The following is a 25828-nucleotide window of genomic DNA, read 5'->3' as shown; positions in this document are numbered from 1 at the left end:
TGCAGGATTTATTATTTTTCCAATGTTTTGGGAAGAGAAGTGAGAGTTGAATAAAAGGAATTGTTTTGACTTTGTATGCACTTGGCTGTTAAATAAAGCAACTTAGCATTTTTATCCAGCCTCGACTTGCCAATCGTTTTAGTCTACTTTTGAAAAGATTAGAAAAGCACAAGAGGGCACGTGTGAAACACATTGGTGAAGATCTTCCCTCTGTGCAGCTCAAGTCACTATCCAGTGGAGCATATCAACTGGCCTCCTGTAGGACAGTTCAGGACTCCAATACATCAGTGGCCCAGGTTTTTTTTTACAGAGTCTTCTTACTGCCTCAAAAAGAATTAAGAACCTACGTGTGGGCTCCTCTTCAACTGGACTACCAGCTGATACAATGGTGGAACACAGGGACTCCACTCAGTTGAATCGTAAAATTGCACTGGGATCCCGCTGACATCACAGGAACTGGATTTAAATGTTTAAATTAGCTATGTGCTTCCTTCAGGCAGCTACTCACTCTGAGAACACTGACAAAATAGTCTCGGCCACTGCGATAGCAAGAATAGGGCACTAAGTTTTACTCTGCTATTCTTGGAGTACTGTCACCCCATTTCTGACTGGCAACAGCACTGAAAATCTCCCCCATGATATTGAGTTGAGATTGTAGAAGTGTCTTATTGTTGGACCTTTGGACTAGATATCAGGCAATACCAGCACACACCTGAATGCAAGATGCTAGAACCACTTATGGGAGTGAGTACCAGAGAAAATACCTAAGGCAGACTTGTAAAAAAATACAATTAGGTGAACTGGTGAGGGATTGCAAATGTATTTTTTTGCTAGCAGATTAATGAAAATGGGCTGAATGATCTCTTATGATTCCACAGTATTTACCTGGTAATATTGTGAACTCTGTTACAGTTTTCTGTGTCTTCTCCCTGATAAACAAAATGAAAGAAGCAAGATATTGCTGGTTAGTGCTTGGAAGTGTATTGCAGACTTCAATTCAATTATGGGGTCATAATGGCTATAGGAAAGCTATTTACGTCACACTCGATGCTTAATTGTTACATCTTCAGAACTGTTAGAAGTGTTTTACTATTACTTTGAAACAAAATGTTATGGACGGGGGGAGAGATAAACTGAAACCCCTGTACCCTTTCCCTTTACTGTGTTCCAAGGCTGTGCCCCTTTATTTTTGAAAATATGATTTTTCAACTTTCAACTGACTGTAAATTTTGCAATTTGAACTGAGACAGAACAAACTGCTTAAAAATGCAAATTTACATTCTGAGTTGAAGATCAGAAACCAACAAATCACCCTCAGGGGAATGTGAAGAGAGAGAGAGAGAGACATTTCCTATAATCCAGGCACCCATCAAATCTCGAACTGACTAGGGAAGAGACATTAAAAGTGCAAACTGGATACTGAAACAATGGCTGCCACAGGCAGACCCACCCCAAAACCGCTTGGAAATATACAATGAGTGAAGTACTTCATGGCATGGCTGCCAGCCATTAAAGAGAAATTGCAAGTGACAGAAGTGGTGGTCAGAAAGCCTTCAGCAGAGAAAACAAGCTGAGAGCTGCTGGCTGTCTCCCTCTCTCTCTCTTTTGATATAAGAATGTCACCCAGTCGAGAAACCAACTCTACCAGAAACCTACCAGTGAACCAAGGTCTCATAATAATTGCAATACCATCTACATCTGACTGCATCCAAGAAAACAGCTAACCCATATTGGCCACAGAGTTTAAAATCTACACCTCAAGGACAATCAAAGGACACTTAACCATATATTATTTTACCTTTTTTATTAGATTCTAACTCTCCTTATTTCTGCTAAGAGTGTGTGTGTGTGTGTGTGTGCCCTAATGACTGCAAAAGGGCTGAATGCTTGATGTTGCATTTTTATTATTTTTCTTGGGTTTGGTGGTTAATAAATTTGCTTTTTCTTTGACATTCTGATTTAGAAAAGTCATATCCTCATAAAAAGAAACTTAAACCTTAGTTTTGACCAATGGAGGAGGTTGAATAAAGGGGAGCCAGTTCACCCCTTTTACCTAGTTGGAACAACTGATTGTAATAAGTGTGGAGAGGAAGATATGTGTGGTTCTTAGCCCCTAGAGTGTGTCGTCAATTTAAAAGAGCATCTAGCTTTCACAGGCTTAAATAAAGAGGATTATTTATTCACACACACCCCAAAAATCTAAACACTACGTCATTCACATAATAGACACTCAAGAAAGATACAATTAGAAAAGATCATGCATTTCTACAAGTGATAACCAAAAGAATAGTTAACAGTTCACATGTTGGATTTGTGGCAGAACAGTTGCTGTGAGTCCAATAAAGAAAGCAGTATTATTCCATTCTTGAATTGAAAGCTGAAGATGGATAATAGGATTATTGCAGGATTCCCTTGAAGAGATGGCCTTTTCAGCAGATCATGAAGCTGGTTACTTGTGATTTCTGTATCGAGGGCCCCTTTTCGATACTGATGGACTTCTGAGAGAAAGGAATTAGGCTGCGAGGTTGTTTTTAAAGATGTTGACCTCCAGGTTCTTAAAAGCAAAGATGACTAAGCCTTTGGCTGCAGCTGCTGTCTCTTTCGGTGTTTTTGCAGACTTCCCAGGTCCTTCTAGGTCTTCTCATAAAAACTTGTTATTTTCAGCTGGTTTCAGTCACATGACCAATACTGCTATTGTCCAACTGGAACAATTTAGCTGAAAGCCATTGCTATGCAATGGAGATAATGGGTGAGTTCTTACACAGGATGAATTGTTTTTTGCCCAGCTCTCATTGTTAGGGTTCTGACTTGGAGATTTGGAGCCTGGGCTTGTGTTTGGGTAAATCCCCAAACAATGGCAAGTGTGAATTCCACAGATAGTATTTGTCTTGATATGTCCATTCCAGGGGGGAGCTCCCTCAACACCTCCCATCCCACGCAAGGGTGATGCAATTGGGAACTTTCTGGAAGCTTCAAATAGCCTGTGTTGAGGTTGCACTGGTCACATGACCCTTGGCTGCTATCTTAACAATTCATCAGTGTCCATTTTAAATAAAACCTATAAAGAAACCTCTATACAAAAACAGGATCCATATTTAAAATTATGGATATGACATGATTTTACTGTGCATAACAAAAGCTACACAATTTCTCTCTGGGTCCTAGCATTGTTCTGATGCATGAATCTAGTAAATAGTGTTCAGCGTTCTTTCAGAAGGGGAACATCCCCCAAGCCATTTTTGAGGAAATGATGACCCAAGTGAATTGTGGAAAATCCAACAATGCACTGTACCTAGAGCTCTAAATGGCATTTTACAAAGTTCCAAATGGATGGTTATTTGCAAATATCTAGGGCAAAAGTGGAAACAAAAGCTGTGTGAACAATGCAGAGATATAGAGCAACATTTTCTGCTCTGGGGACCAAATGCAGGAAAGTTGGCATGGTTCCCATTGGCCGGCATGGTGGGTTTCCATGGGAGATCGTTAGCTTTTCACCTCATTATGTACGCATGAACAAGCAGCATGTCGTAACTTATGGTGTGGTGGGCTGGGATTCATCCCAGGTCATATTCCCGGGCACCTTATTTAAATGCCCCCCAATCACACATTCATTCTCTGCAGCCTAGGGCTCGTTGTGGTGAGAGATGGCCCCAAGAATATACTAGTGTTGTGCTCCAAAGTTCAGTGAAAAGGTACTGGCAGCACTCCACCAAGCAGTGAAGGACTGATGGGAGATCCCTTACCCTGGTGATGGGAGCCGGAGGTCCAGCAACCTCACTACCAAGGTTTGAGAGTGGGTCACCAGTGCAGTCAGCACCTGTGCTCCTCAGAAAAGGACGACTACCCAATGCAGGAAAAAGATAAATGATCTCATCTGCTTCGACAGGGTAAGCTAACTTTCTTATCAATCTCAACTCACACTTTCACAAGACCATCAGGCATTCGCAGGGTTACAGTTCACAGGGATCTCACACAACACCAGCACAAGGGACATTCCCACTGATTGTCTCACACACACTTATACGACATCATCACTTGTCACATCCTGCAGAAGCTGTGTCTTCAACCCATATGTAGGTCCACTCAGCACACAGAGAAGGCATGCAAGTTTATCATCTTCCTGATCACAACCTATCCATCTCTCTTTATGCAGGAAAAGAATGCCCATAACACCAGGGGGGGATCCCAGACAGGAGAGGGGATACCGGAGCTCAGGCCATTCATCCCCTTTAAGGAGCAGGAGCAGAGCTGACTGGTGAGGATCAGGATTGTTCCTGTGCTGAAGGCAAGATCAGAGTCTCCAAACAAGCCAGTGAGGCTTCATCCACTAGTCTTTGCCCACCCGCCAAAACTGAGTGCTTTTTAATGTAGGTAACTGTCCTGCCAGTCACTAATTATCTCTTCTCTCTATTAAAGCCACCAGCAAGAAAAGGAGGGGAGACAATGCCAACCAGCCCATCAGCCTCAGCCCCAGGCTACCTTGGACAAGGATCCTGAGGACCCATTAGATCTGGAGCTGTCACTGTGTTCACCTGCACCCTCCACCAGCACAGAGACACACACCTTGGTGTGACCAAGTTTTAGAGCAGGCTCGGGGTCACCATCTGATGAACACAGCACAGGATGGAATCCACAGCAGGCGGAAGCAGGGACAGCCAAGGCTACCGACAGTTGGAAGGCTGCTGGGGCCAGGCTCCAACTGAATCTGAGTCTGAGTCTGAGTCTGATGATGAGAGTCTGGAATCAGCCCTCAGAGAAATGATGGATCTCCAAAAGCAGGCATGGACGTAGCAGGTAGGGTGTCAGAGGCCGTCACATTAGAACGGAAGATGAAGGAGTCCATCCACATTCTGTCAAATGTCGTGGCAGCGACATGTCAGGGCATCAAGATCACCACTGGAAGGGTGGCAACTGCCATGGTGATATTGGTCCAGCCGTTTGTGCCAGATATGCACTTGGACTTGCATACCATCGCTATAGCCATGAGTTAGATCCATCTGTGGCTATGCGAGGGGAGGAATGGGGTACCTCAATCTTCCTCCAGGAGCCCCTTCTCCTCAAAGTCAGGGAGGGACCCTCAAGCACCCACAGGGAGGAGGAGCATCAACTGAACACCCTGGACCGATCCACTCAGGACTCTTCTGGGCTGTCCAGCCATTCCAATTCCCCTCTGCCTGCGACCCCAGCAACTCCAGCTGCTCAGGCCAAGGGGGGTGCAGTAGCGGGGAGAGGAGGCACTGGAGGCCTGAGATGGGCCACTGTGGTTGGGGTGCATTGTGCGTGTGCAGAGTCCATGTGCGATTAGCTGCAATGAATGGTCTTCTCTGTTTTTCAGGAGAAAAATGTTCACAATGCATGTGAGCGTTTGCAAACTGGAGGCAGCCAGGTCCAGCTCATGATTTTAAGCCATGTTGAGCAGGTGGCCCTGGAGCTTCAGCAGCTCCATGCGTCCAGGTCTACTGATGTCAGTGAGTCTGGGGTGGAACAGTCAGGTATTTGAGGCCAACAGTGAGATCTGCAATGTCCTCTCAACATCCATAGCACTGATGCTTGTTTAATTTATTATTGCTGCAACATTGCTCAGTCACAGAATGATAGAGTCAGAGATGTGGGTCATAGACAAGGGTCCCTCGGCCTTTCGAAGATGCGTGTGTCTAGCACCTTCCAAAGTCGCCTTATCCCATTTTCCATCACTATCCCCATGGCCTTGTATGCCATGGCATTGCAACTGCTCATCCAAATACCTATTACATGTTAGGAGGGTTTCTCCGTCCACCACCCTTTCAGGCAGTGTGTCCCACATTCCCAACATACTCTGTGTGTAAAAGTTGTTCATCACATCATCTGTCAACCTCATGCCCCTTATCTTAAATTAATGCCGTCAGGTTACTCATCCCTCCACCAAGGGGAAATGTTCCTTTATGTTGACCCTATTTATGCCCCTCATAATGTAATAAAGCTCAATAATGTCACCCCTCAATCTCCTCTGCTCCAGGTGAAATATCCCCAATCTTTGCTATGTCTCCTCATAAGTCAAAATCTCCAGCCCAGCCAGGATCCTGGTCAATGACCTCTGCACTCTGTCCACTCCAATCACATCCCTCTTGTGAAGTGCATATAACAACAGCACGCAGAACTAAAGCTGTGGCCTAGGCAGTGTTTTCTGCACTTGCAGCATGACCTCCCTGTCCCTACATTCTACTCCTTGCCTAATAAAGGTAACTATGGCATTTATCTTCTTAAACGCCTTTTAAACCTGTCCCGCTACCTTAACGGGGCTGTCGACGTGCCCAGCAAGGTCCCTCTGATCCTCCTTACTTTCCACGGTCCTACCATTCCTTGTGTATTCCCGTACCTTGTTTCTCCTGTCCAAGTACATCATCTCACACTTATCCACATTACATTCCATTTGGTATTTCTGAGGCCATCTGACCAGCCCATCTGTGTCCGCCTGTAATGTTAGGATATCCTTCTGACTATTTGCCACCCCATCAATATTCATCTCCATAGGTTCTGGAAGGTTGAGTGCCTAATGAGCCAGGAAGAAAGGGATGAAGTGTGTCACTGTGTGGATGCTAACTGATCCACTGTCCATGTTGTTAATTTCAGCATCATCAGAGTCTGTCCACCAGGAGCAATTCCAGATGCCCCCTCTCACACCTGAGGACCCTCAACTGTCACCTGCGTCACACCATTTCTGTGAGGCAGGCACCAGCGCAGATATGAGCATCTCGGTGGGCATTACAATATCAGCTAGTGTCCCTGGGCACAGCGGTGAGGGCACTTCATAGTCGTTGGAGGAGCTGGCAGAGACAGAGAGTGCCCACGGTGCCAGCAGTCGGAGGACTGCAAGGGACCAGGCACATGCTCAGTTGATGCATGATGATGTGCCTCTGGAGTCGTCCGCGATGCAGCAGCTGCAGGAAATGCGGCTGGGTGTGTGGGAGCATCTGGGGGAGATACATGAGACTATGCTTCGCTTGGTGTCCATAGTGAAGGAGTCCATGTGGAGCATCAGTGATGCAATGAGCCTCATGGCAGAGCGTCATGCTTCCTCCATGGAGAGAGTGGGGACTCTGGTGGAGAGGGGCTTCCAGGAGAACAACCCTCCTGGGGTTAGGCTCAGACCTGCAAGCCCTCACAACGCCAATGGCCACAGCTAGTCATTGCCAATGTGGGAGATGGTGTGGGGCTTCAAGCTTCCCAGCTCACTGCCTATCCATCGACGGTGAGCAGGGAGGTCCGGGGCAACCTCATGTCGGCGGAGCAGCTGCCTGCCATCTCTGTGGGCTCCTCTCACAGCGCTCCAGGTGAGGGCAACAGCTGCTCCGCCCCTCTCCCAGTGACCGCTTCTTCGGGTGAGGCTGCGACGACTGGGGAGATGCCAGCTGTGGACCTGGCAGATCCCTCCCAAGTGGGGCCAGCACAGGCTCCCTGGGCCAGAGAACAGCCACCTTGGTCATCGAGGCCAACAGGACAGCAGAGTCAGCAGGCTGTCCCAGATGCCACTCCGAGCGATGAGGCAGCACCAAGATGTAGCATCCATAAATGAAAGCATTAGGCACCTTAGGCACACCACGGATTTCTCACTGGTGCTTTTGTGTTGGCCCGAGATTAGGGAGTTATTATTTGTCTATGCTTGAATAACGATTTGTTTTGACTTTGTGTGAACTTTCTGATGGTGAAAATTAAAACCAGACGCATTACCATGGCTGAAGGTGGCTACTTCGTTCTGCATTTGTATGTTTTACATACATACCATGAGTGTTTGAGTGGACATTGAAGTTTATGTCCAAAGCCCTTAGTTGCAGCTGATGATGTTGCAAATGTAGCTCTTTAGTGCTGAGTATGGAAGCGCCAGGCAAGGCTGGTTCTGCTGATCCATTTGAAGGTTCGTTGGATTAAAGTCTGCCGGGTGTCCCTGCCTCCTTGGTGTAGTCCCAGGTCAGCGTTTAGCCCATCATCATTTCCCTGTGCTTCGTCATCCTCAGAATCAGTGCTGGATTCATCGTGTGCAGCCGCATCCACTGTGTCAATGTCTTCATCATCCACTGCGTCCCCCTTTCTAGTGCAAAATTGTGTAGAGCGCAGCATGCAACCACTATCACCGAGACACGATCTGGGGGGTATTGGAGTGCACCCCCTGAATGGTCCAGGCATCAGAAGTGCATCTTGAGAAGACCGATAGTTCTCTCCACCACAGCCCTTGTGGTGCCGTGGCTCCCATTGTACCGCTGCTCAGCTTCTGATATTGGATGGCGGAGAGGCGTCATGAGCCACCTTCTGAGGGGATAGCCCTTGTCACCCAGCAGCCATCCATCCAGCCAAGCTGGAGCACTGAAGAGCCCCGGCACCTGGGAGCGTCTGAGGTTGTAGGCGTGGTGGGAGCTGCCTGGGTACCTTGTACAGACTTGTAGAATCTGCATCCTGTGATCACACACTATCTGCACGTTCATGGAGTGGAAGCCCTTCCTGTTGATGAAGGCACCGGGCTCACCTGCTGGCACCTTGATGGCCACACGTGTGCAGTCTATTGCACCCTGGACACGAGGGAAGCCAGCAATGGCCGCGAAGCCTCTGGCTCACTGTGTCTGGCTGGCCTGATCCCAATGGTAGTGGATGAAGGTCAATACCCGTCTGAAAAGACCATCTGTAACCTGCTTGACACAAGTGTGGACAGCTGATTGGGAGACACTGCAAACTCACCCACTGAGGCCTGGAAGGAGCCAGAGGCATAGAAGTAGAGGGCAGCTGTGACTTTCAGAGCCACTGGCATGGGGTGTCCGCCCACACAGTTAGCGGAGATCTCTGGGCCAATCATCTGACAAATGTAGTTGACTGTCTCCCTTGACAGTTGGAGCCTCCTTCAGCATTGCACCTCAGTCAGATTGAGGCAGTTGCTTCGCCGCCTGTATACCCTGGCAGCAGGATAGTGGCGTCTTCTGAGGCCCATTCCACCTTGGACTACCTCTTGGCCCACGCCCCTTGTGCATGCACCTGTACTCCCAAAGGCTGATTGTGCACTCCTGGCCTCCTCCTTATTCTCACCCTCCCTTCCTCCTCAGAGGAGCTGCCTCCAGTGGACATGTCAGAACCCATACCCAGGCTAAAGGGAGGCCTCCGGAAAGCTGCAGGCCCGATAAAGATTCCAGACTGAAGAGTGCTGACCTGAAGGTTCAAAGTACACAGAAAGTTGCTGGAATTCATTCTGAACTGCTACAGATCACGCAGGCAAGTTTAAAAAACTTTCTGCAATAAATGCTCACAGGCCAGATTGACAACCCCACTGAGCCCTCTTATCTCTCCTGTGGATGAGTTTTATTAAAAAGTCTCTTACCCGCCTGCCCGTTGTGCCCGTGCACCGAGCTGAAGATTGTACGGGTGGCTGAAAATCGGCGTCAATTGACGATTTAAGGGCCTTAACTAGCCCGTTAATTAATGGCAGGCACGTGTCAAACTTTATCGCATGCCCGCCCAGCAAAATATCGCAATGGCTCGTGGTGACATCGGGATGCTCGCCCTCCACATGTCAAGCAGAAAATTCTGCCCCAAAGGAAGATAAAAATATCAAGAGTTCCAATTAGAAAGTAAATAGGAACAAGAGGAGCTAGTTGGCAGCTGGGTTCAGCTCTCTTAATAAGAACAAACATCAGTTCTGGGTGATTGGATACTTTTTGTAGCATAGCAGGGTGTAGTCTCCTGAGGTTCAGTGAAGAGGATGCTGTATATCTAGGGCTGATGGTGTGGTCTAAGTGCTAAACCACTGGTCCTGAGCTGCAGAAAGAGCCCTGTTTCAGCAGATAGTGCCAACTCAACTCATGCAGGGAATTCACTCACACTCATTCACAACATGGCAGGAATGTCAGCTCGTCTACCAGCCCATAATTAGCCTCAAAGTCAACAGGTTCAGACCCAACACAGGAGCCTGTGTGCCTGAGGCTGGATTCAGACTCACTGAAAGAAGAAATTGGAGGACTGATGAAGAGATGTGTGAAAGATTAATAAAAAGAATTGATCAGAAAGTAAGATATTGGAAACATATTGGCTTGGATTTTGTGATCAACAGCAAACAAACAGTGCCAGCTGCTCATTTCACTTACAGAGCGGAAATTAAGACCTCCACAATGGCAAGATTGGTGGCAGGGGGCACTTAATCAGGCGGGAGGGTAGCAGGAGGGTACCCTGTCACCTCCTGCCACTATACTGATTACGTAAATGGTGGGAAGGCCCGTGGATGACCTTCCTACCCCACTGCCAATTGCAGTCTTTAAGCGGGCAATTAATGCCCATTTAAGGGCTTCATCCCACCACTGCTGGCATTAACCCATTCGCAGGCAGCGAACATGCCATATGGGGGCATGACAAACAAACCCTGACAGGGAGTCCTTTTTTCAAAGGCACTCAATGCCTGATTGAGGGACACAGCACCCGCTGCCCTTGCTGCTGACATCCCTCCCCTGCACCCACCTGCCATCACTCACTCATGGCCTTGGGCCATGGTGATCCTCAGCCTTGAGTGGGTGCAGTACTGGAGGCAGCCATCATCTCCCTTAAGGCCCTGCCTTGCAATGAAGACCAGCCACCCTTTCGTTGGCTGGCAGCTCTTGGTGGGCGGGACTTCCCTCCCTAGGGTCCTCAATCCCAGGGAATGCATGTCGCTGCCCAGTTAAGTGCCTGATTGACACTTAATTCAGTGGCCCTCCAGAAAAGAGGCGACATGGGGCTCACGCCAGCTCTCCAGCTGGTAGGCAAGACAACTATTCCAACCCCCTGCCATTAAATATCTCCCACACTTATCACAAACTTTCTAGTGACTTTTCAATAGATCCTGTGGTAAGTAGAAATTCATCTCAGTGCGACACCCTTTTTATAGGATCTTGGACCCATGTGAACAGGGCAAGAAACTGCATCTGCTCAACCAGTCAAATTGAAAAAAACCTTATTGAGGCACAAGAGTCTAAACCAGGAAGTGTAAGTGTTTAATTTAAAGCCAAATCATGTATGGAAAATGAAATAAAATGAGGGGAGAATGATCGGATTAAGAGAAAGAGATGAAATAGACAGAAAAGTTTTTTTTTAAATTCTGAAGTTAACAATAATGAAAACCTGAAGGAATGAGACTCCACAATTGTTAAAGTCAATTCTTTGTGCCAGGCAACTTGTTTGGAAGTAATTAAGACTTTACATGCCACTGAAAATTTACTTACATTGGAATAGACAAGCCCTATCCTTTTCCGACATGTTTAATGTGTATCTAGTGGATAAGTGACATGACTTCATGCCTTTTCATGTGCTATAATAGCAAGTCTCTCAGTGAGGTACCATTGTAGCAATGCTTCTGGAGGAGCAGGGTATCTTGTACAGCAATTCATCCCATGTTTAACTGCATATATGTGGTCGCCAGAAGTCATTGTCCAATTTACTCTTTAATAATGATGAGCAGATAGCCTCACCGTTATTCTTACTCCAAAACCCAGGCCATTGTAGTCATTTGAACATTCCCATGAGCAGCTCCTGGCACGCAGAAGAGAAAATTTTGCCATGGAGGTACAGGTTGGTTCAGAGGTGAGCATGATGACAATTTCATGCAAAATTGCAACAAGCTGGTTGCGAAGTTTTGTCACTATTACGCAATTTTTCCAGAGGCAATATCTCGGGATAATGACTATCCTCCTGGAAACAGAGGGCAATCAACTGAGCAGCCATTTGAGGGGGATTTCGCCATACATGTGCTATTTTGTCAATGATGGACAGGCCCATGCTGTGTCTTTTTATTCTTTCACAGGATATGGGGTGTCACTGGCTAGGCCAGCATTTATTACCCATCCCTAACTGCCCTTGAGAAGGCGGTGGTGACCTGCCTTCTTGAACTGCTGCAGTCCATGTAGTGTAGGCACACCCATAGTGCTGTTAGGAATGGAGTTCCAGCATTTTGACACAATTTAGGCTGTAATTAAAGTCCGGCCCAGCATTTCATGGGAGTCAAATGTTATTGGGGGTAGGTGGAATGTGGAGTTGAAGCCACATCAGATCAGTCATGATCTTATTGAATGGTGGAATTAATTTGAGGGGCTGAATTGCCAACTCCTGTCCCTAATTCATACGTTTGTATGTTTGTATGCTCCTCAACTCCCAGCTCTTGTCATTAGCATGCAGAATATCCTTTGCAAGTGGCTACAGTTTACATTGCCTGTTTTACCAACATGTAGACTAGGTTCAGCAGGCATTTGGCCTCCTTCCTATGCAGTTGCAATAGATATGAACACTGTGGTCTGAAAATCATGCCAGTAGCAATACCAGTAGCAACTGCAGTGCATGCAGTCAGCATTGAGTTAAACCTTATCTATGATCAAGAAGACAATGAAAAAGTAGGGCACATGAGCTCACAGCCAAATCCAAGTTGCTGAGACCAGGAGCTAGTTTCCAAATGACAAAACAAACAAGCCAACCCATATGCAAAGTCTCTTTTGCAAGGGAGGAATTCCCCTATTTTTCTCATTGTGCAAATTTTAATTAAAAAGAGAAGTTATCTGTGCGAACAGTGAAGAAATAGGTTGGTCCCAGACTGTTCTTCATTTTTTAACCATGATCGAGTCTCAAGGCCCAATATCCAAACCTACACCCATGGCTAATTGTAACGATCTACATCAAAGTCAGGAGCACCAGGTGCTGAAGCTGCTCACCTTGTCCACAGGGCTAGCTTCAGTCTTTTTTTTTACTGCAAACAGATCAATTTAATTCACTTGCCAAGTAAACCCAGTAGTAATTTCTGCATACCAGCGCTGTATATTGCTGTTTCTCTCTGTCCCAGTCTTTGAAAATAAATGTCACCTGAAAACCTAGAAATTATTGCTGGAGATATTAGTGCATTAATGGGCAATAAATGCTGGCCTAGCCAGCAACGCCCACATCCCATAAATGAATATTTTAAAATGTTATGTAAACAATTGGAATTTTGATCCTCTAATATTGCTTGAGCTTTGTATTGGCCTTCTGATTATTCAACCTTCTTCTTAGTTAAGTCTGCACCCCCTTCCAGCAAGATATAAGCATCATTGCAGATAAGAACAGGAGCAGGAAATGTAGGGGGATGCCACTGTGGACAGTTCCCATCAAAGGACAAAGCACAGCTCTAATCATAAAACAAAAACAGAAACAGAAATACCTGGAAAACTCAGCAGGTCTGGCAGCATTGGTGGAGAAGAGCACCCAGGGTCTGTGGGACTTGGCGCCAAGGGGACATTGAGGGCATCCACTGCCAGTGGCTGTGAAAGTGACCGCGGTGCTCAATTTTTATGCCTGTGGCTCCCCACAAAGATAGTGTGCCTGCTCCCAAACCCCACCCCCCACCCCCCTCCGACAACAGCCATCTTGGACACATCCTGCATCCATCACTTTAGGAAACACACGGTCTTAGCTCCCATAGCAAGGAGGCGCAACTACATACAGCATCGAGGGCAGCTCTTGGCCATGAGACCTTGAGGCTCCCCTTCCACAATCTTATCACTGTGAATAGGACGTGTGTTGGAGTTCTGAGTATGCGCCTAGCTGCATCTCCTGCAGGTTGCCCCCAGATTAGTCATATGCGACAAAGTGCAACACATGGTGTGGGGGAGAACTCATCTCCTCATGAACCACTCAGGCTGATGTAAGCATGGGCACTATCTGCTTGCCCACCCTGTGTATGAGAAATGCGCAACATGATTCAATGCAGTCATGGCAGTAAGACTTGGGGGGGTGCCCTCAAAGGCTCAGGCGACATGCTGGGTTAAATGCCCAATGCCAACATGGTACTCATCCTTCCAGACACTATTTACTAGATTCATGCATCAGAAAAATGCTAGGGCCCAGCGAGAACTTGTGTAGCTCTTGTTACGCACAGTAAAAGCATGTCATATTCATAATTTTAAATATGGATCCTGTGTTTGTATAGAGGTTTATTTATAGCTTTTATTAAAAATGGACACTGATGAAGTGTTAAGATAGCAGCCAAGGTCCTGTGACCAGTGCAACCTCAACACAGGCTATTTGAAGCTTCCAGAAAGTTCCCAATTGCGTCACCCTTGCATGGGGTGGGGGGTGTTGGGGACGCTATAATGAGGCTCATGTTGCAGCTTGCAACCTGATGGAGCAGAACATCGGGATGCTGAAGATGAAGTTCCAATGCCTGGACTGGTCTTATGGAGCCCTACAATACAGTCCGCAGAGGATGTCATGCATTGTCGCTGTCTGCTGCGCCTTTTACAACCTGGCACATCAACGGGGAGATGAGCTGGCTGAGGAGCAGATGGAGGAGCTGCATGTCTCCTCTGATGAGATGGAGGAACTGCATGTCTCCTCTGATGAGGAAGACACTGACGGGGATGAAGGTGAAGAGGTTCCTTGGAGGCGATGATGACGGGGCTGAGGCCCTTGCACTGGCTAGATGAGGCAGGTGCGCTCGGGAGGCCCTCATTGCTGCTAGATTTATGGAGGATGATGACGACATGCAGTAAGGTGACCCTATAGATCCTCACATCGTATTTATGAATATTTGACTCCAGTCTGGCTTATGGCAGCGCCAATACCTTCTGTGAGAATGCCCCTGTCATTGGGATGCACTGGAGGCCGTAATAGTCCCTCGATTGCAGGAGAATGATAACAACATGCAGTGAGGACACTCCGTAAATCTTCACAAAGCCTCTGAGAATATTTGACTCCTGTTTGGCCGAGGGCAGCTCGCTTGTACTCCATGATCAGGGTCATATCATTAGAGACGCAGCCATGAAACTTTAGAAGCATTGGATGTCCATCTTCAGCACCTGAGTGCTTCAGGGGCTGGAGCACAGCATCAGTGGTCACAGATGCTGAAGAGATGGAGGACAGCCCTTCCTTAAATGAGCTGAGAGCACACAGAGAAAATGAGAGAACTCTATGGTGCCTGCCCACGACATTCTGGCAGCAATGACCAGCACCGTCGAGGTGCAGGCATCAGTAATGTTTCCAGGGAGTGCGAGGCTGGACCGTCACTTTGGTCTAAAGGCAGCACAGTGCACAGGGAAGAGGCCCTGGACTGAGACACCTGCCTTTATCTTGTGCAGAAATGTTTCACATCTGAACACCACTCATCAGAACAAAGAGCTATAGGCAGGGAGACATTCTTGGGAGATTATTGACAATAGTGAACAGTATGTTCAAGTGATTAACACCTGTGCCCGGACTGTGCAACTCATTCTCCTTAACCATCCTAACCCTGCCGCTATGCCTTGTTTCTCCCCAGACATCCACAGCGGAGGTGGAGGCAGCCTGCTGACTGATGACATTGGCAGCTGTCCTCTGGAGGGCAGAGACTTGGAGGGCCCAGGCCTACTTTTGGGGTCCTGCTGTATGGAATGTGAAACCCTCCTCGGCCTGTGGAACTGGAGCTGTTGAGGTCACGGGAAGAGGGGAGTCAGATTGGCTGGACACCCTCGGAGTCACCCGGATGGATGGACCCGGAGTGTGCACCTGCTGATCCTCCTCCCAATGGGTGCTCGGGGGCCCGGGCTGACTCCTTGAGGAGCAGGCGTAGCTGGAGTGAGATTGAGCTGCCTTGCAGCCCTCTTGCCTACATACTTTTGGAGGCCAACGATGGCAACAGTGATGGAGTTGAGCCCATGCAGCAGTGCAGGAGTGAAGTCCTTGACTAAGGTCTCCATGGCGGCCACCACCCTACCAGTGTTGACCGCAGTGCTTTTCAATGCCAGCGCTATCACCTCAGACTGAAGGCGGACAGACTCCTCCATCGTGCCTTGCAATCTGAGGAGTGCAGAGGACATCCCTTCCTGATGTTCCCGACCTTGCCTTTGCAGTTCCAACAACTGTGACATGACAGAGTCCAGAGGCTCCTCATCTGACTCGGACTCAGCAATGTTCCGGCTTCCAGCAGTCCTCTGCAAGTCCCTGCTGCCACCTGCTGTAGATGAGACAATGCGATGTGCTCACCAGATTGTGATCCCGGGGCTACTCTAAAGCTAGGTCCCACCGAGGTGTGTGTCTCTGTGCTGGTGGAGGGTGTGGGTGAGCACTGTGATGGGACTTCAGGGAGAGTGCCTCCAGATTCCTCTCCAGAGGTTTCTTTGGGGTTTGATTGGAGGTCTTGGGACATGGATTCTGTCGGCTGTTTGGCAGATGTGCCTGTGAAAGTAAGGAGAGATAATTAGTGTATGGCAGTGGCCTGTGAAACAGGACACATCACTCACAGCCTGGTTGTCTGATGGATGTTGAACTGCTGGATCCTCACTCGGTAGAGCAGCGCTGACCTCACCATCAGCACAGGACCGGCCCAGATTGTGGCTGGCCAGCTGGATGGCTCTGTGAGGACCTTGATTTCGGGCATTCCGACCTATCTCTCTCCTGCTGTGTGCCAGCTTGTCCTGCATTGATAGAGATAGAGAAAGCGTAAGCAGGACGCCTGCCGGGCCAGATGAGAAGTATGCCTGGCCTGTGTGGATGGTGGGTGGTCACATAGATGGGTTGAGGACAATGGCTGTGTGCATGAGAGAGTGAATGGTGATGTCCCTTGAACTAAGTGAGGGCCCTGTGGATGTGTGATGGGTTTGTGAGTGTGTGTGCTGAGGGTGATAAGAAGAGTGACTTACCCTGGCGGAACAGAGGAGATCATTCATCCTTTTGTGGCACTGAGTGGCTGTCCTCTTCTGAAGGGCGTTGGCGCTGACCACCACTGCCACCGCCCCCCAAGCTGGATTGGTCATATTGCTGCCCATCGTGCGGCCAGAGCGGGGGTACAGGACATCTCATTGGGCCTCCACGGCATTCAGCAGTTGCTCTAGGGACCTGTCGTTAACCGGGGGACTGCAGTTTTTCTTCCTTTGCTGGCCATGTCTCCCATGAAGCAGTGGTGAGCTGGAAGCAATGAGCGCTGTGCTTGTGGCTGGACTTTAATCATAGCGCTTGGCGTGATGCGGCAGCACAGTGATGGCTGGTGGACGAATGAGAATCCGCCATGGAAACGGCGTGTTTTTCAGGAGTGCATAAACTGTAGCAACAGTCATTTCAGTGGAGGGGGTCCCTTCCATGCTATTGACCTAACAGCTCTAGGCCTTTATTTTTAATATTCCACCCTTGCGCTCACCTACCTTTCTCAGCAGTGCCTAGCTTTCCTGCTAGCCATCCAGTGCTGTGGGCTCTCTCATTTGGCCTCCCACATCACTGTCCCACCCAAAATCCTTAATTGGATGGCAAATGCAGAATGTGCCTGTTAATTAGCTGTCTCCTGTAAGATAATGACATTGTGCAGATGTCAGACATCAACGGGGTGGGAACCCGGGGTCGGAAATCCTCCTGACCCTCAATTAATTCCGATGTCCGAAAGATTCCGTTCACAGTCTCAGGATAAGGGGGTCAACATTTAGGAGAAGCTGCTTCTCTTAGAGGACTGTGAAACTTTGGAATTCTCTACCCATGAAGGTTGTGGATGCTCCATCATTGGATGTATTTAAGAATGGGATAAACAAGGTTTTTTGGTCTCTCAGGGAATCAGGGGATATGAAAAGCAGGCAGGGGAGTGGAGGTGAGGCCACAATCAGATCAGCTATGATCATACTGAATGGCAGAGCAGGCTAAAGGGGCCAAATGGTCTATTCCTACTCCTATTTCCTACATTCTTATGTGACCACAGTCAGATGCAGATTAAAAGTGGCAGTCGGTGAGTTTCTAGCGCTAATGAGGCAAAAGTTGAATTTAAGGCTTTTAATCACTCAGGCATCGCTTTCCCATAGAGTGGGTTGTGTCATGGTCCCTTACAGTCTGCTGCGACCATATGTGTTGAGGTTCTCGATGTAGACCTCAATGATCATGCTATCTATTCTAAGCAAGACTGACGAGGGTCCGTGTTGAACACAATTATATGAAGCTTATTACTAGTAGCAACCATATACAACTCCGCACAGGCCTTGATCTAACCTGGGTCCTAGCAGTTACATAGGCTGATTAGTTAACTATATGCCTGACTCATAAGGTATACATAAAGTCATACTGGTACAGAGTCACAGGCAATAGTGAACATCGAACATGGAGGCTGTACCTTTTTTCTTCCAACCTGACACATGGTGATGTCATAGTGATGTCACTATGCAGCTTCTTAAAGGTACATGTCATTGTCTACATTGACTTGCATACAACGTCACAACAGGTTGGGTTAAAATCATGGCCAAAATTATCCAACTCTGGTAAAATGTCTTCCAACTGTTGTCCCCATAAGCCTGCCTCCCCTGTCCAGTATTCGCTCCACCCTTCCATCCTAACATCCTCTTCCAGCCTTCACCGGCCTCCTGTTTCCAGCCTTGGCACAGCATTTACTACTGGCACTCAAGTGAAGCTATATGAGGCCCCCAAGAAGGCAGAGGCAACACCTACTGACCTCAAAGTCGTGGAAGAGGTGAAGCTTGCCAGGTGCATGCCACTTTCATGAAGCTGTAAAACTGAACATTCTAAATTCTCGCTGGTGGGGAACTTAATTTTGAGCTTGAGCTTAATTCCAGTGAAATGGCCTTTTAATGAGCATGCATGAGAATTCAATGGAGGTTGTTTGTCGGGAAACGCGACCTGCCTTTAACTCACCTTGAAATTTGGGAGAACAAAATTCCAATAGTGGACTAATTGAAGCTCTTGAATGGCCAGTGAAGGTCCTCCTCCTGCCAATGCTGGGATTTTGCCCACAGTGATGGGGGAGACCAGCACCAAGTTTCCAAGCCGCCAGGTGAAACATGCCCACATCATGGCCGCGTTGGTGGGGGGGGGGGTGTGTTTGGGCAACCTGCGTATCCCCTCCCCATCTGCACTGTCGATTTTGGCCCCACTCCCATCGCCCAAGCCTGCCAGTCTGGCCCCAGCGAGACGCCGGACTTACATTCACTTGGGTTTCATTGCTCCTCTTGTTCCATTTTCTAAAGAGAACAACCCCTTCTCCAATTTATCCTCGTAACTGAAGTCGCTTATCCCTGGAAACGTTCTTGTAAATCTTTTCTGCACTCTGTCCAAAGCCCTCAGCCTCTTCCTTAAAATGCTGGTGTCCGGAGTTTGACACAAATACTCCATTGAGGCCATACCAGTGTTTTATAAAGATTCATTATAATTTCCTTGTTTTTCTGCTCTATGCCTCACTTTATAAAGCTCAGGATCCCATATGTCTTTTAAACCACTTTCTCAGCTGTCCTGCCACCTTTAACAATCTGTGCACATATTTCCCCATTTAGAATTGTACCCTTTAATTTATATTGTCTCTCCTTGTTCTTCCTGCTAAAACGTATCATTTCACATTTTTCTGCAATAAATTTCATCTCTCATATATCCACCTAATCTACCTGAAATTTATTGCTACGCTCCTCACAGTTTACAATACTTTCAAGTTTTCTGTCATCTGCAGTCTGAAAGCAACCATTTACCACTAATTTCTATCTCCTGCCACTCAGCCAACTTTTATTCCGTGCTACCCTTTTATTCAATGGGCCTCAACTTTGCCGACAAGCCTGTTATCAGCACTTTATCAAATGTCTTTTGGAAGTCCATGTACACTACATCAACCACATTGCAGTCAACAACCCTTTCTGTTTCTATTTTGAAAAATATACTTTATTCATAAAATATCTGAAAGAACATTACAAGACATTTCTAATTTGCCATCACAAAAAGTACAATCAGATTCAACTTTTACACATGGATCACAAGGTGCTTCAATACAATCAACGAACATTACAATCATTTCAATATGGTCATTAGCGTCAGACAGTGCAATGGTATTGGAGTTATCAATCACATATCATGTTGCACTCTAAGGTGCTTCAATACAATTATAATTAGTATTCAATGTATACATTCATTGTGAGCCATACAGCCTGAGGGGTCTATACCTTTCCCAGCCCCTCGGTGCACTATGGCTGAAAGGTCTTATACTGCGACCTTTCAACAACCCTCTCTGTTATTTCATCAAAAAACTCAATCAAGATAGTTAAACATGATTTGCCTTTAACAAATCTGTGCTGGCTTTCCTTAGTTAATCCACACTGTCAAAGTGACTGTTAATTTTATCCCAGATTATCATTTCTAAAAGCTTTCCAACCACTGAGGTTAAACTGACTAGTCTGGGTACATTTCAATAAAAAGGTTTCTGCATCAATAAAACACTGAAGTTGGTTTATTGACAATGATCCTCACTTCTGATATGACTACGGAAAGAACCAGAACATTGGAACTTGAAACCCCAGCAACTGGATGTTTCATACCCATGTGGTTCCCATAAGGCTTACAGTCTCCTGCAGGTCAAGTTTAAAAGTATACAATGGGCAGAAACCTCCAGTCCCACCAGCAGCAGGAAGCTTGGCGAACAGGGAGCTTGGTGTTGTTGGAGGCCAAAAATCAGTTTCCCGACAACGGGATGAACTTTAGGAATTAAGTTCTCGGCACTTTAAAGGTGGGATAAAGGCGGGTAGAGCTTCCTGATGAACAGCATTGGGAAGTCCTTTTGCATGCGACATAGTGGTAACATCACTGGACTAGTAACCCAGAGGATCAGCCTGATGCTCTGGGAACATGGGTTCAAATCCCACTAAGGCAGCTGATGGAATTAATTCAACTAATAAAATATTAATCTGGAATATAAAGCTAGTCTTGGTAATGGTGATCATGACAACCATCATTGATTGTTGTAAAAACCCATCTGTTCACTAATGTCCTTTAGGGAAGGAAATCTTTTGTCCTTACCAGGTCTGTCCTACATGTGATTTCAGACCCGCAGCAATGTGGGCCATTAATGTGGTTGGCCCTTAAATGGCCTCTGAAATGGCCTAGCAAGTCACTCAGTTTGAGGGCAATTAAGGATGAGCAACAAATTGTGGTCTTGCCAATGATGCCCACATCTCATGAAGGAATAAAGAATGTCAAGCATGCTCATTAAAAGGCCACCACACTGGAAGTTCCTCCTTCAAATTAAGTTCCCTGCTGGTGAGAAATTAGAACATTTGCTTTTACAACTGCACATAAATGGCACGCACCTGGTGTGATAGACTTCTTCCATGATTAACAGTGAGTTACCGCTGCCTCGTCCTATTTGAGGAGCATCTGTAAATGCCAGCCTATGCTTGACATGGGTGGTGGCAGTGCAAGTTGTGTGGAAGTTGACCAAGGAGGGGAGGAAATTAATGGTTAAGGGTGGATCAGTGACCGGGCAAAGGTAGAAGGGATAGTGCAGGCTGTTCAGGTGCCTTTTAAATATGGTGCCTGGACATCTGAACCCATGAGGTAATGGCAGGGATGGCGACTTCCAGCCTGCCCCCACTACAAGATTCGGCGAGTTCCTCGTGGATGCAAATTTAATGAGTTGAACAGCGCAAGGTTAGCTGCCCCACCCGACAGCTGAAATCACTCCAACTTTTGTGTGCCCACTGCTGAACTTAGACTCCAGAACGGAATATGCTGACTAATGTTACTGGGAGAATCTGGGGAAAGCTATAACGTCAGACCACCAAAAGACATCCAACTAATATTAAAACCAGAAAGTCAGATAGGATCCTGGCTCAGTTCTTTTCAATATCTAAACAGTCCCTGTTCTGTTTGTTAGTGTGTGCACTCCCAGAGCATATTAGGAAATGACCCTGTAGAAGCGCAAAGAGCTCTATAAATGTAGTGATGGAGAAGGGTCTCCACATCTTCTTGTTATGTTTCTCTGTCGGGCAGGCGTGTGTCCAACCTGCTTGAACATAAAATAGTGGGTTACAACATCAGGCGAGCATACTGACTTCATCTTGCACTTGTGCAGTATTTCAGTTGGCGGGCGTGTGCAAAAGTCGGAAGCACGCCCACCGGCAATTAAGCTCATTAACATTCCAATTGTCCTCAATTTTTCTTGGTCCGTCCAACCTTACGGATGTCCAAGGGTATCCAATTTGGAAATCCAAGAGGGTTCTGTTATTAAATTAAAAAATTAAAACGTCTGGACAGAATTTTCATCATGTACATGTTCAGGTGACTGATTCTGATGTGTGGACATTTTTTTCTGGATTTTAAAATCTGTATTTATTGGTTTTAAAATCTTCGGCCCCCTGAGGCAGCTATCTGCCTTCAGGGAGTTTTCATTCCAACTTGCCCTGTGCACGCGCTTACATCAGCACCCGCCCTCCTCCCATTCCCAACCCAGCAGCGCTGAGCATTTCAGCGCATGTTTCATGCTGGCTGGCCGTTAACTGGCCTGTCAGCATCAAATCGGGGCCAATTGTGGGCAGTAGTCCGTTCCCCGGCCGCTCTCGGGCCCGCACGCCAACCTAAAAATCCTGCCCACAGTCTTTTTTTCTCTGACTTTATTTTGGAAAGTTTGTGATTTGTTTGCCGACAGTAAGATTGTTTTCTGATAATTACATTTTTCAGCTGGCCTAAAACAATCTTTTATCAGTGCAATCAGCTGATTGATTTTTGGCCACTGACAGATGGTTGGATAATTTCTGTTTCCATTAGTCCAGGTGGATGCCTTCTCAATGATTTTATACTTTACAACCATGTTCTGCTTGTTTGAACATAGCTTGTAGCCGGGAACTGTAACCTTTTTTTCTCTGAGTGAGATGAATTGGAATTTTTGAAGATTATCTGGGGGGCAGGTTATGTAATGTTTGGTGCTGTCCCATTGTAACCATTTAGTCACAGAACATTGAAGCAACAACCTACAGATACTATACTTGGGAAATTTGAAACTTTTCACTTAATATATAATATTCTATTTATCCTTCTTTCTCTCTATCTTTTTTTTTTCTGGGTCCCCTTTCTCCCTTTTTCCTTCCTTCCTAAACTCCCCTCCCTTTCATCCTCTTCCCCTCTTTCCTCAGATATTCAATCTCCTTCCTTCTCTTTACTTGTTACCTCTCTTCTCTCTGACCAGTCTTTTCTCCTCAACGTCTTGCTGTTAGTTACCCCAAATGATTCTGCCACACTGTACCCCAGTGACTCTCCTTTCTTAGTACTGAGCAGAGGAACTAGCAGTGTTGATTTTAGTAGCATTCACTGGGCTTATACAGGGTGATTTTCCAAGCATGCACAGGGTGCATTATCTACCACGAGTTCATGTCAGAAAAATCATGGGCTTTGCCCATGTAATTTTCTGACATACTAGCAGTGTATGAGGCATCCTGCTGTCAGTTGTGGACTTGGAAAATCACCTTTGTGATGTATTTGTCAACACCATAAGCACAATGAGCATCTTAAGATCGAGCAGGCTGCCAGCTTAGTGCAGCCCAGACACCTGCTGACCAACACGGTGATCAGAGGACTGTGTCATGAAGCACAGTGACTAAGGCCTGTGGCCCAAAGAGACTTAAGGATAGGTGTGGGAAGATCAGGCCTAGAGCAACAATGCTGAATGGCAAAAAAGGGCGATAGAGTCACGCCCTAAGAAAATAAACGTTAAAATAGAAACCGTGGAGCAAACTGGAAAAACTTTGAATGGACTGGGCAGATTGACTTTGGGGCACTGTTCTGGGTTAAGTCACATGGGACAAAACATCTAATCACAACTAATTCTAATGAACAGTACAATATCACAGCGCCATCTAGTTTTGGAAGGTTTGAAAGGCAAGTACAATGAAGCTTGCATATTTTATGGATTTTAAAACTTATCTCACAGATATGCCACACAGATGCAATGAGAATAGTGTGCTGTGATCTTTCTGTAAGCTAAGAAAATGTGTGTCATAAGTAATACTTTTAATATGTTGTAGGCGTGGTTCAGACATGGTGCCGTTCAGTATTACAACCATTCATTCTGGATAATGATTGTCATGGTGGGAATCTGTAATCTCAACATAGTTCCATGATGAAGTCCACATTGCAAGATTATGATGCAATCACTGTAGGTTTATTGAGTGATAATGAAGAGTTGATTTAATATGCATGTGAAATTTAGCTTGAATTTTTAATTAAAGCTAGCCATGGGAAAAAGGATCATTACAGCAGTGAGATCCATCTGGGTTCCAGCTCATGATCCAAAAATATGCATAGAAGGAAATTAACTTTTTTATAACACAGCTGTTATTTTTTTTAGTTTGAGCACAATATTTAAATTTCTTCTTTACTGCTGTCTGTTTTTTTTAAGTTGGTCTGTGTTCTCCATATTGCTGGGGTAGGGTTTAGTCAGCATTGCAGTCACATGGTGCTCCAAGATTTGCTCTCTCCTACTGGAGAAAGACGCCCCCTGTGTGTTAGGTATGGAAAAATTCAAAACTCATTTATAAAGGACATATGTATAATTTCACTCCTTGGGGCAAGAATGTCAATGAAATATTTGTGATCTGTGACTCTCCCTCTCCCCCACCACCCTCGAAATTTCTTCTCTAATCCCCTGAAGGTGAACACACATACTGACAACAGAGCTTTTCCAAGATGTGTGTAGTTATTCAGTATCAGAAGACTATTTTAACGGTGGAGGAACATCATTACTAATCCTAATCCTATACTCACATGACACCCACATACATGTATTCTATTTGCACAAGTTACTGACTTATGCTCAAGGAGAGGAAATTCAATTTTTTCTTTCCATCTCCCCCAGTGATGAACAACTAACGTACAGCTACAGCTGAGATTAGCTAACTCTGCAAGCCTGGGATCGAATTTAGTATATGTGGCTTTTTTCACTTGGGCAGCAAATTTATCAACTGTGCCAATGAGGAAACTTTGCACAAAGGTTCAAATTGAAACAAAATTCTCATCTCATCTCATCCCCCATTAAATTTCACTTCCTCATTGCTTAGTGTGGTTCTGTGGTAGCACTGCTTTCTCTGATTCGGAAAGTTGGGGGCTCAAGTCCCATTCCAGTGACCGGACCATATAATCTATGTCATGTTTCAGAGGAGTGCTGCATTATCATTAGTACCTTTTGGATAATACATTAAACTGAGGTTCCAGGTGCAAGTTGAGGTAGATTTAAAAGATCTCACTGCACTATTTTGAAGAGCAAGAGAGTTCTCCTGTTTTTTTGGCCAATACTTACCCCTCACTCCTTGGTTTTAAACACTTTCTCAAATGCCAGTGTCTTTATTCACGTCTCTGAGTTTAGCCTGTTAGCTTCTCCCTTCTGTGAAATGCCTTGGGGCATTTTTCTACATTAACAGCTAACCATATGAATAGAATGCTCATTGCTATAATCTCTGACTATTGTGAGTAATTGTGTGAAGGTCTCCAAATATGGGGATAATGTTTTGCCGTTAACGGACATAGGGCAGCAAACAAGCCAAATTCCCAAAATATGCTCCCATATGAGAAGCTCTGCATCAGGAATGCCAATGATGAAAATTTGCCCTGAAACAGTACAGAAAAAATAGCACATAAAATGCAGCAAACCGTACAATTGCATCCCAGTAGGAGTGGACAGAGGACTGGCCCTCCCAATTCTTTTCCGGCACACAGCACCGCAGTCTATTCATATGTTTGTCTCTCATTCCAATTGTCTTCTCCAGGAATCAGTGATTGATTTAGTATTGGAATCAACTCTACAACATGATTGAGTTAGAACAGCTGACTTAGAATGCCTTATGCTTTAATCCGCATAAAAGCCCACATTTCACCCTAAGCCCTGCCAATTTCCATCATGATTTATCATGACCAGCAGGTAAGAGTCATTTTGGAAAAGCGTTAATTTACTGTCAATACTACTCACAGCTAATTCAACAATCTGACTGCTTATTTTTTCTAATTTGGTCAGAGGATATTCTTAAATGAGGCCATAACTAAATAGTGAATGTTTTTGCGCATGTGGAGAGTGGAAACCCTGGGCCCCTCTCCTCAAAGCATCAGTAGTTTGTAGATTCTG

This window comes from Carcharodon carcharias, chromosome 5, assembly GCF_017639515.1.
Source record: "Carcharodon carcharias isolate sCarCar2 chromosome 5, sCarCar2.pri, whole genome shotgun sequence".
Taxonomy (NCBI): Eukaryota; Metazoa; Chordata; class Chondrichthyes; order Lamniformes; family Lamnidae; genus Carcharodon; species Carcharodon carcharias.
The sequence above is the reverse complement of the archived record's forward strand: the minus strand, read 5'-3'. Positions refer to the sequence as shown.